The sequence below is a fragment of the Cryptomeria japonica genome, chromosome 7, assembly GCF_030272615.1.
Source record: "Cryptomeria japonica chromosome 7, Sugi_1.0, whole genome shotgun sequence".
NCBI lineage: Eukaryota > Viridiplantae > Streptophyta > Pinopsida > Cupressales > Cupressaceae > Cryptomeria > Cryptomeria japonica.
In genome coordinates this window covers 318,358,020-318,368,988 of record NC_081411.1, presented here as the reverse complement: position 1 = coordinate 318,368,988, position 10,969 = coordinate 318,358,020, and the positions used below count along the sequence as shown (strand labels likewise).

Sequence of the window (10,969 nt, the reverse complement as noted above, 5' to 3'; positions counted from 1 at the left end):
TAAGGGCATACGCTCATCCATCATGATAGAATATAGTTGGTTCTTCAGGAAGAACGCTTGGCTCTTATCTGATGTCTCATGGAGATCCTTCAAAATAGTCCAAATCTCTGCAACTGTCTTGTCGGATGGCACCTGTGGCAACTAATCATCAGTAACTAAAAGTTTGATAAGCATGACCACTTCTCAGTTGCACTCATCAAACTTATCTTGATTTTGTCCAGCGATGATAAGACAAGTTTTCATATCTAGAATGAGGGTATCAAGGCGATGATATTCATAAATGGTCATCATCCGTTTCTCCCATGTGTTATATTTTTTGTCGTTGAATCATTGACTGCCTTCCAACATTATGTTGGTCAAAGATGCCATCGTGCATGCTTTCCAAGGCACAAAAAATGAGATTCTAAAGAGGCAAAAAACTGATTACGAGATCCAAGGCACAGATCCCATTGACGAAACAAAGGCAGATTTAGGTACAGACTTCTAGAAGTACAGTCGGCACAAATCTCAAGGTAAAATTTTCAAAATACCCAAAAAATTCTTACGAGGACCTAGAAATCTTTGTAAAAAACCCACAAAGAATCTGTAGGATAAAATTTATTCTGACTAAAAAATATGAGGATTTTATAAAAAACCCTAGGACGGATTTGTTACTGTTGAAATTATAGCTAAGTTCGGATTACATGTAATTATAGCTTGCTATGAATATTGGGCAAGACCTATATAATGTAACTTGTGGATAGGACAAGACCTATTGAATGTAACTTGTCTTATAACATGTTGGAGCTGACCTATATTAAAATCACTTGTTACGTGAGGGTTATTTCAGTTTTGGCGCCAACCTTAAAGCATTGAATTGTAATTAAATATGTTCTTCATGCAAGCCGACTTGGGAGAATTAAAAGGCTAAGTCTCCTATATATAAAAGGCTATCAATCATTGTGTACACAACACACTCAAGCGAATTACTTCTCTTATCTGCAAGTCATCTAAGTACTCAGCGAACTCCTTCAGCAGAGCTTCAGCAAAATACATTCCTTCAGCAGGGAAGCGAACTATTCCCAAAGGACAGCGAATCAATTCTAGGACAGCAAATACACTTCAAGATCAGCGAATCCATCTTCAATAACAGCGAACTGACTTTGGAGGAGTGAACTTCATTTATGGTTTGTGAATTGTCTCCTTTGATCAGCGAATGGTGTCAATGATCAGCAAATGGTCATCAAACTGTCTTCCTTGATTAACATTCAAGTATACTGCAGATAAGTTCATTATCCTACTATGCGTGCCCTAGTTTGGTTTCATTATACTATTGTGCATATATTGTTGTTCTAAATGCTTTAAGTGTTGAAGTCAAATTGTAAAGATACTGACTAATTATTGCATGATAATATCTGAGATTTATAGCTGGGTTTTTCACCTCCAAGAGGGAGGTTTTCCCAGGGTATTTTGGTGTTCCTAGTGTTCATTATTTTGATTTTATGTCATTATTGTCATCTGTGTGATCCTAATTTATCAGTCTGATCCTAAAATTAACAGTTACACCCAAAAAAAACTGTCCAATCACACAGAGAAGGCACGAAAAAATGGCGAATAATACAGGGTCGAGTTGAAACCCTAGCTGTCAATAAACAAGGTCGCAAAACAAAAATATTTCATTCACTGAAAAAGATCCGCTAAAAACATGAAATTGCATCACAGAAAATGGCACCCAAAAAAAAATGCACATCGCGGCATAAGAAAGAAGAAATGTCGTCGCACGTCGCGAAAAATGGGAGCAAAGAAGACACGGCCATCACACAGGAATAAGGCAGGTTGTGCGACAAAAAATCATGGGAGGTCGCACAAACTGAGCGACACCCATGAAGAAAAAATACATGTGCCTTTCACGTCGTAGGAGAGAAAAAATCGCACGAAGTGGCACAAGAATTGACGGAGGAAGAAAGATGGTGCCCAGGATCACGAAAAATAATAGACGCTGAAATAAATCCGTCACATAGTCGTAGGTCACAAAGAGAAAAAAATTCGCCCCCAAAAAAGTCTTTTTTTTCTTTCAGAAAACCATTTAAAAAAATTCTTTCCAATTTTTTTAGAGAAAAAATTATTGTCTTTCTCACTCTGATACCATGTTCATGAAATGCAATGATTTTATGTAAAGAATAGAGATATACATATAGCATTCATGAAGATGATGTCTCTATTACAAAACAATCGTAAACTAAAGAAAAATAGAAACTACCTAATATGTACAATAAATTATATAATTAACCATTAATAACAAACAATAAAGATACTATTATAATAGTTGCACCTAGGGGAGTTTCTATAATACAACTCATTGTATGTCCATTGGTATGACTCCCTTTAAAGAACTCTATGGTTATGATGCTACTTCATTTATGGATTTGATTTTGACTGATAGTAGAGTGCCAAGCACAAAGGATGTGATACAACAAAGTAAGGATATTTTGGAGGTTCTCAAGGAAATTTGCAGTGGGCTCAAAATCAGAAAAAGCTATATGCTCATAGAAATAGAATTGAAAGGGTTTTTGAGATTGGTGATACAGTGTTTTTTGAGGTTGCGCCCCTATAGGCAGTCCTTTATCAAAGGGAGTGGAGCTAAGAAGCTGAAACCACATTTTTATGGGCCCTACCAGGGGATGAGAAAGGTTGGTGCAATAGCTTATGAACTGGAACTTCCAGCTGACAGTAAAATTCACAACACAGTCCATGTTTGATGCCTTAAAAGGGCCCTTGGACAGCAAGTTACTCCTTCACAAGAGCTACCTTCACTTGACTATGAAGGCAAATTGATTCTCGAGCCCAAGCAGTGATGGATGTGAAGGAGAAGAGGTTAAGGAACGAGGGCATTCCTGAGTATTTGGTGAAATGGAAAGGACTTTCCCTTGAAGATGCAACATGGGAGGGGGTGGAGATTTTAGAGCATCCTCACCTGAAATTGCTTGAGGACAACCAATTAGGGACGGGAGGATTGTGATGAACTTGATTCTTGATATTTCCTTATTTATATAAATAATAAATTAAAATTATAAACAAATATTAAACATTATTAATTTTAATAAAATCGGCCTTAGCTCGGCTTGTTGCTTTTTCTTTATTTTTAGTTTTCCAATAAAATGCCTTTAAGGCCAACCTATCTCTTATGTCGACTCTATCTTTAGGTCGATTTATTCTTTGTGGCTAACTCAATTGAGGCAAGTTAATATATATAGCTTGTGTGTTGGTTAATGGGTGATCATCGGAGTATTTAGAATGTTTTCTACATTAAACGAATGCAACTTGGAAACTCAGAAATCAACCTGAGTCTTCACAACTGGTAGGACGTAGGCCCTAACTAGTCTTCTCCATTCAATTTTCATTGCTTATTTTAACACAATCTTTCAGGAAGGTGGATTGGCTTGAGCTTAGTCTAATTCACACCCTCCTTTATAGGCTTGACCTAACAGTTGTTGGAGGCAAATCAAATAAGCACCTGTAGGTTCGTCACCCTTAAGGACTGCTACAGGCAATATTAGTGCTGGGACTCTGCACGAATATTAGGAGATTTGCCAGTAAAAGAGATGCGGTAATCCTAAGCAATCAACATTCAATCCAAGTCTAATCTCATCACACACGATCAATCATTTCTTCTTGAAGCAAGGGATAGTTCATAGCGCTCCAGGCTTGTGCCTCTAAATGCAAGCGTGGAATATCTTCATCAATCTCAAACAAGGAAAAACACCTTTAGATGACTCCAAGTTATAATATCTAATCTTGTAAACATTATCATGGCGTTCATATCCCTAAGTCAAAATTCTAGTCTATAGAATTCCATTCTATTTGTTTTGTATGGTGGATGAATAGTTCAAGTAAGATATCTAAAGCTCTAAATCGATGTAGGACGAGTGAATCAAATGATATTATTGTGTTCAAGTAAATTATTTTGAAGCATGTTCATGGATTATTATGTAGAGATTTGATTTAAGGAAATTAAAGCAAAGTTAGCATTATATTTTGCATTGAATTGAGAAAACTATTGTTTTAGTTTTCTTGTTTCACAACCTGGTATATTTCAATTTGTCGTGCCTCAAAAAGGCTCTTGGACAGCACATGATTTCTTCTACAGAATTGCCCCCCGTGGATGAAGTAGGTAAGTTGATACTCATTCTGAAAACAATTTTGCATGAGAGAAGAAAATATGGAAGAAAAAGCTAAGGATTAAAATAATCTATAAATATCTCATCAAGTGGAAATACTTGCCTTTGGAGGATGGAACATGGGAAGGAGAGGAGATTCTTAAGCATCCTATTCTACAAATCCTTGAGGACAAGCATTCTTTGAGTGGAGAGGATTGTAATGTCCCCAAGTCAAGCCATGAGGCTTAATTATGCATTTGCTATCCCTTCCTTGGATTACCCAAGAGGAAGAGGACTTAAAGAATCCTTGGATTAAGTGTTAGAGTCTTTGGCTTGTTCTATATTCTAAAGTTGTGGTCATGTTTTTTTATGCAACTTAAGTGATTTTAAGTTGTGAGCACATTGTTTTATGCAACTCAAGTGACTCTTAGCCTAAATACTTAATATTTCTCCCTTCTGAGTTTAAAGACTTCAGAGACATGTATTTTAAGTGATTTTTATCAAACAAGTGCCAAAAAAGTCAATGGGCATTGGAAAATAAGGAGCCTATTGGCTCATTTTTTAGGGTTTTATTTGGTGCATTGGATTAGGCTTGCAATGAATCTATGGTTGAGATTCAATCATTCTTTTGGGAGTCATTATATAACATATTAGCGTTCTCTTGGAGCTCATTATGTTATCAGTCTTTTATCTGTTGTTGCTGCAATCTTTGGCTTAAGGTCTGAAACCCTTGAGTATCCCTAGTTTCAAAGAGACATGCGGGCTCCCCCTTGTCAAAAGGGTTTGTTTCGATAGAAGGGCTTTAGTCTGTGATGCCCTATCACATCTGTTTTCAAAGCTGCAATTCCTTATCAGGTTTGAAGACCAGTTTTTGAAGGTGAAATTCAAGCATCAAGTTCAGATTTGGGTTTACTACAGCAAGGTATCTTGATATTGCTGAGCTTAATTGAAGATAGCAACAAGAAGGACAAGTGGAAACAGGTTGAACAAATCTATCTCTGATTTTCTAAGTGTTTTGGCAAGGACAGCTAGGGTTTGAAGACATTTTTGAGGTATTTGTGTCTAAATCTGCATACTATTAATTGCCTTCATCCTAGAAAAATAAAAGTAAGTCAATGTGAATCATTTCTGAAGTTTCAAGGCAGATTTAATGTGATTTTTTGTACTTTTCCTATACTCAGGAATACTCAAAAATTTATTTATATTAGCAGGAAAATCAGTTCAATAATCTGAATGCAAATTTGAGTTTGTTGAAGAATTTCTTATATGCAAACAAAAATTCAGAATACTTTATACCCTAATTTTGGAGATATTATTGTTTTTTTATTATCCCTATTTGGGGATATTATCCCGGGCATAGTTTGATACATTAAAACCTCATTTTCACTCTTCATCATTTTGGGTGTGGTATCCAATCCCAACTGTATCATAACTTTGTAATAACATTTTATGTCAAAATATGCTAGCAAGCAAGCAATTAAATATCATTTCAGTTGCATTTGTGAGTTATACCTATGAACATGGGATTAGTAAACCTTATATCAGCATTAATGAGTTTAATTTCAGTTGATTTACATTATGCATATGTAGCAGTTGTTTGTTTATGTTTTATGAAATCACTTTCCTTGTATTGTTAATGATTTGGCATTTTGTCAAATGTTTGCAAAATAAAATTGAACCAGCTTCTGCACTTGACATAGCTAGTGGGAGTGGCAATCCAATTGATTGTGGTTCAAATGAAATTGAACCAAATGTTGATGTTGACCTTGATGCTTCTAATGAAGAAGAATATGAATATTAATTAGCAATTGTAATTTGAATTTTTATTGTGTAATGACATTTTGAGACTTTGAGTATTTTCATTTTTGCAGATTATTAATATGAGGTATTTAAATATTCTATTTTTTGGCAATTATAAGTATCATTGTTCTTATAATTTATGTTTTTTAACATGATATATATATTCCAGTACCCGTACCCAAGGGAAAAAAAAATTGTCATACTGCCATACCGGGTTCCAGTTCCTGTACCCACACCCATACCCGAACTGGCAAATTAGTATGGTGCAAATAACAATGCTTAGAGTTCTTGGACAAAGAGAACACAAGAGCAATATAACACCTTGATAGAACCATAGTTGCAAGGTTATATTATGCAAAGTTCTTTACAAAAGTCCCAAAGGTTGGATGTATGTTGGAAGGGATCGATACCTCTGCTATTCTACTCTTCTACATATTCATCCTTATACTCATGCTTTTTGTGCTTATTTGAAGAGTAGCTAAGATACATTATTGTACAAATGTGGAAGATGAAGAAGCATCATAGAAGTTATAAGAAATGCAGCCACCCACCTTATTATAGTTCATATCCTTTATTAATTTTCAAGAAACTCAATATGTTAATGGCATAGAATAGGACCACACCCGGAGTTACAGCTCTGTGGTATCACCATCTGCACATGTAAAGATCCTAAAGCTTTGGTGATGAGGACACTCCATGTACTTAAAAGTTAACTCTAGTCCATATAAAAGTGGGCTCAAAAATAAAGTAAAAATGATGTGATTTTAAATAGCTAGCCAGAAATAAAGAAGTTAAGAACTGGAGCAACTGCAAAAGGACAACTAGAGATGAATTAAAAGTTAGGAGGAGAGCTGGAGCTGCTTGAAAGGTTAGGTACATAAATAGAAAAAACAAATATCATTGTAAGATTTTAAGCCTATATACACAGGCTCCTCCTATGTATAAATTCATTTAGAAACACACTCCAACATATATTGATATCATATGGTATCAAAACCTAACAATCAGGTCTGTTTTGCATTTTTGGACTTAATTTAGGGAGTCGTTTCTTTCATTTTGGATATTAACTTTGAACCGTAGCCTCTAACACACTTATCATGTAGTCGGCACCCACATATATAGTTACATATTTGATGTTCAATATTCTATCTCAGATTGTTGATTCATTGCCTCCTGTCTGTTAGAATAAGTCAAAATGGAATTGATGTATGTGTCAAAGGGTTTGGATTAGAAATAATAACCAGTTGTAGATCTGTCTCTCAGATCCAGTTAGCTTTCAAGAGTCATTTACCTGTCCATCTTCATCAGTGTGCGGTCCAACATAAAATAGTTTGCTATCAGTCTGTTTAGCAGATATTTAGGGAAGTTTGTTTGTCACCAGTACTATATAAATATGTATTCGTTCAATCAATAAGATATGAATCAAATTCCTCTGTTTTATCTTTTTAATTTCTGCTGTTTTGTTTTTTTATATGTTATCAGAACTGGTCTAGGCCTAACTCCCTCACGGGAGAGCCCAGGATTATAAGAGTATAAGCGGCTTGCAGAAGGTTGCAGCTCAGTTGCTTAGGAGGAGGTACAGATCGTGGGAGATCACAACCAAAGAAGAATCGTAGTTTGCCAAATGGAGTTTGTACTCCTTTACAAAGAAAAAAAGCAAGCCACAGTTGATGAAAGAATAAACAGAGTTCCTAGGAAGTTAGTCTTTTGCTGCCAACAAATATTTACTACCATTTGAAAATGTTCTGTGAAGGCAGATTGAAGGTTGTTCAAGAGATTATGGATCAGTGAAAGTTGAGGAACAACAGTATGAAGCTGTTGATCAGAGAAAAGAATTTAGGACTGTTGAAAAGAGAAAGGCCGATTAAGAAGCTGTCAACAATAAGCACAACCTTAGTCAAAGCTGAAACCACTTGTGTGAAGAGTTTGTGGTCAGCTACAAAACACTTGTGTGCAGAGTTTGTCATCAGCTACAAACCACTTGGTGTGATGGCTCATGGTAATAGTCCAAAACCACTTGGTTCGTGGTAAGCCAAAACCACTTCACAATTGTATTGGTTAGGGATAAGCCATAGAGGAAGTTTGTAAAAATGAAGCAGTACACTAAAACCATATTGTAACACAAATGATACATTGGCTGATGTAATCACTATGCCATTGGGCAAAACAAAGTTTGTGCTCAGTAGAGATATGTTGGGAGTCTGTCTAAATTCAGTTTTTCCTTAAGGGGGAATGTTAGAATAAGTCAAAACTGAATTGATGTATGTGTCAAAGAGTTTGGATTAGAAATCATAACCAGCTGCAGTTCCGTCTCTCAGGTCCAGTTAGCTGTCAAGAGTCAATTACCTGTCCATCTTCATCAGTGTGCTGTCCAACGTAAAATAGATTGCTGTCAGTATGTTTAGCAAATATTTAGGGAAGTTTGTTTGTCACCAGCACTGTATAAATATGTATTCATTTGATCAATAAGATATGAATCAAATTCCTCTGTTTTGTCTTTTTAATTTCTGCTGTTTTGTTTTTTAAATACTGTCAACAATCTGTTGTCAGTTCCCTGTCAAAAAAATCTTTCACTGTTGATTGTCTACCATAAAATTCTCGCTATAAATATTCTATCATATAAATTTTAGTTGTTATTTCTGATTTTTGTTATGATGTTGTTGCTTATAGACTAGTGATCCAATAGATAATTTTTATCTGTATCATTTTGCTTTGGAGCACCTCCTTCATGGATAGATAGTTCAAAACTTCAACTAGTCTCCCAAGCTCCACCCAAAACCCCAATTTAATCAAGATATTCACCCAAGAGCTAAATGACAATTGACAACAACAATTATTTGGGCACAATTTTATCCCACACTTACAAACAAGAGGTATTGGCACACCACACAACTCCATAGTCAGTGGACACATTTGACCGGTAAGTCCAGTAATTGTGGTCACAACAGTGGCAAAATCCCAGATTGCAGCAATATCTCTGAATTCAAAAACTTTAGATAATGTAAGAATACTATCCCCGGATGAACAACCAGTCAATCCAACTCCAGCCACCTATGAACTCATACAGTTTCAGCTAAAAGATGACACAAGGGCATAGAAAAACATATCAAATATAGAAATTGATACCAATATAGCTGGAGATTCAACTCTACTAATTCCCATCATACAGTTCATCGGTTCATTGAACTGGATGATTTGCAAGGAATGACCAAGAAAGAAATCTAGACATAGAAGCAAAGCTCCAAGAAAGAAATCTAGACATAGAAACAAAGCTAAGGTCAATGAAAATGAAATCCACTTGTTCTTCCTGATGTCATTCCAATGATCAATGATACTATACTAAGTGAGAGTAAAGATGACTACGAGACATATTGAACCTCTTCAATTAAAATTGAAGAAATTTTCTGTCATCAAAGATGATAAAATTAAATTAATTTTAAATCTACAGAGATACACTTGATATTGAATGTCAGCAACAAGTATCCATATGTATTGCAGATTCTTCTTCTGAATCCACAGAATCTTCAAATATAGAGTGTGCATCATCTAGTCCAGAGAAATTATTGTTAAGATAACAACATATATTACCAGAGATATAAAGAAGCTTCAATATGGGAAACCCGGTGAAGCAAACCTGAGAGAGAAATCAGTGCATCATTTCAGCACAATGCATGAAAAAAAACTCAGTTTATTTGCGATAGATTAGCTCCATCCATCTCCTTCTCTATAAAGAAGACCTCTTGGATAAACATAAAACATAAATTAGCATGCAGTTGCGGTACTTGTTTGAATGATATTCTTTTCATACATAGTAAATAACATGAGAAGCTTATATGTTTCTAACTTTAAGGTAATAAGACATGGTAATTTAAGGATTCAATAAATATCAGTTAGCATTCCGTGAATATCTTTAATTCAGCAGCAGCTGGTCCAAATGAAAAATGCTACCAGATGCCCATTTAAAGAATTCAATTCAAATTTCAAACCCAATATGCACGTTCAGGATAAAATAGAATGATGGAGCACATGACTATTGTCAACTTACATACAGAATGAAACAAAAAAGAACACCGATATAGTCATCAAGGGTTAAAAATCATAATAACAGGGTCTATAATTCAAGAACCCACTAGGCATAATACTGTACTCAAAACACTTGAAAAGAACTTCCATACCCACAATTCCTAAAGCACAAGTTTGGATGCCCGATACATTTTCAAGTTTGGGCCAACACACATTTGAGAATAGCAAACCCTCTTACCAGATAACCTAGGCATTAGATTGTATGGCTTTTCCCATTCACGGGAGCAAGTTTATTGTTGCTGCATTTTAGTGGAACTCCAGTCCCACCAGGACTGCTCAGTTGGAGAATTTGTACCGAATTAGCACAGATCGAGAGTCGTAATAATAAATAAAGAGAAAATTAGCATTTGACCCCTAAACCTATCAATCTAAAACTAAAAAGCAGAAAATCAAATTAATCGTTCTTACAGACATCAAATGTGGGGTCTCACTATACCTCAGTCCACTCGCAACATTCTGGCTTGATATTAATAGGTGTATTCATACGAGAGCGACCCAGGATCAAATATGCCCATAATCTCAACAGCTATGTTGCAAGGTTGTTATGTAATGTGTATGAGAAACATTTCTGGCCCAAGCGAGGGATTCAACTATGTTATTCACTAGTGAAAAACAAAAGGTCGCTGAATGTCTCCCTGGCTGTAACAAGACTTGAAATTTGTTCTATCTGATTTTAATTGGGTGTGTGTAGAGTTCTAATTAAAAAGAATGATGTGCAATATTTGGGTTTTTTGGGATTTCATAAATAAAATCTTACATCCGTGAGATGGAGAACGGCGTGATTGAATCTAATCTTAATTCATCAACTGCTTCTCTACCAATGTTTCGTCCAAGCTATTCAACTACTAAACTCCATGCCTACTGTAAAATCAAGGTGAAACAATAATGTGCATACCAATCATGGTGATAAGCTTATTTTATTATGAGCGTTTTCTATTTGGGAACAGTTT

At 35.5% G+C, this 10,969-nt stretch overlaps 1 long non-coding RNA gene across 1 annotated transcript; it reads right to left on the bottom strand.

The window, feature by feature from the left end:
- Positions 1-9,291: 9,291 nt before the first annotated feature.
- Positions 9,292-10,765, bottom strand: LOC131051603 (uncharacterized). The gene is made up of 3 exons (XR_009107137.2): positions 10,456-10,765; positions 9,571-10,291; positions 9,292-9,482 (listed from the first exon to the last, which is right to left on the bottom strand). It is a non-coding gene; the product is annotated as an uncharacterized LOC131051603 (long non-coding RNA).
- Between the last annotated feature and the right edge of the window lie 204 nt (positions 10,766-10,969).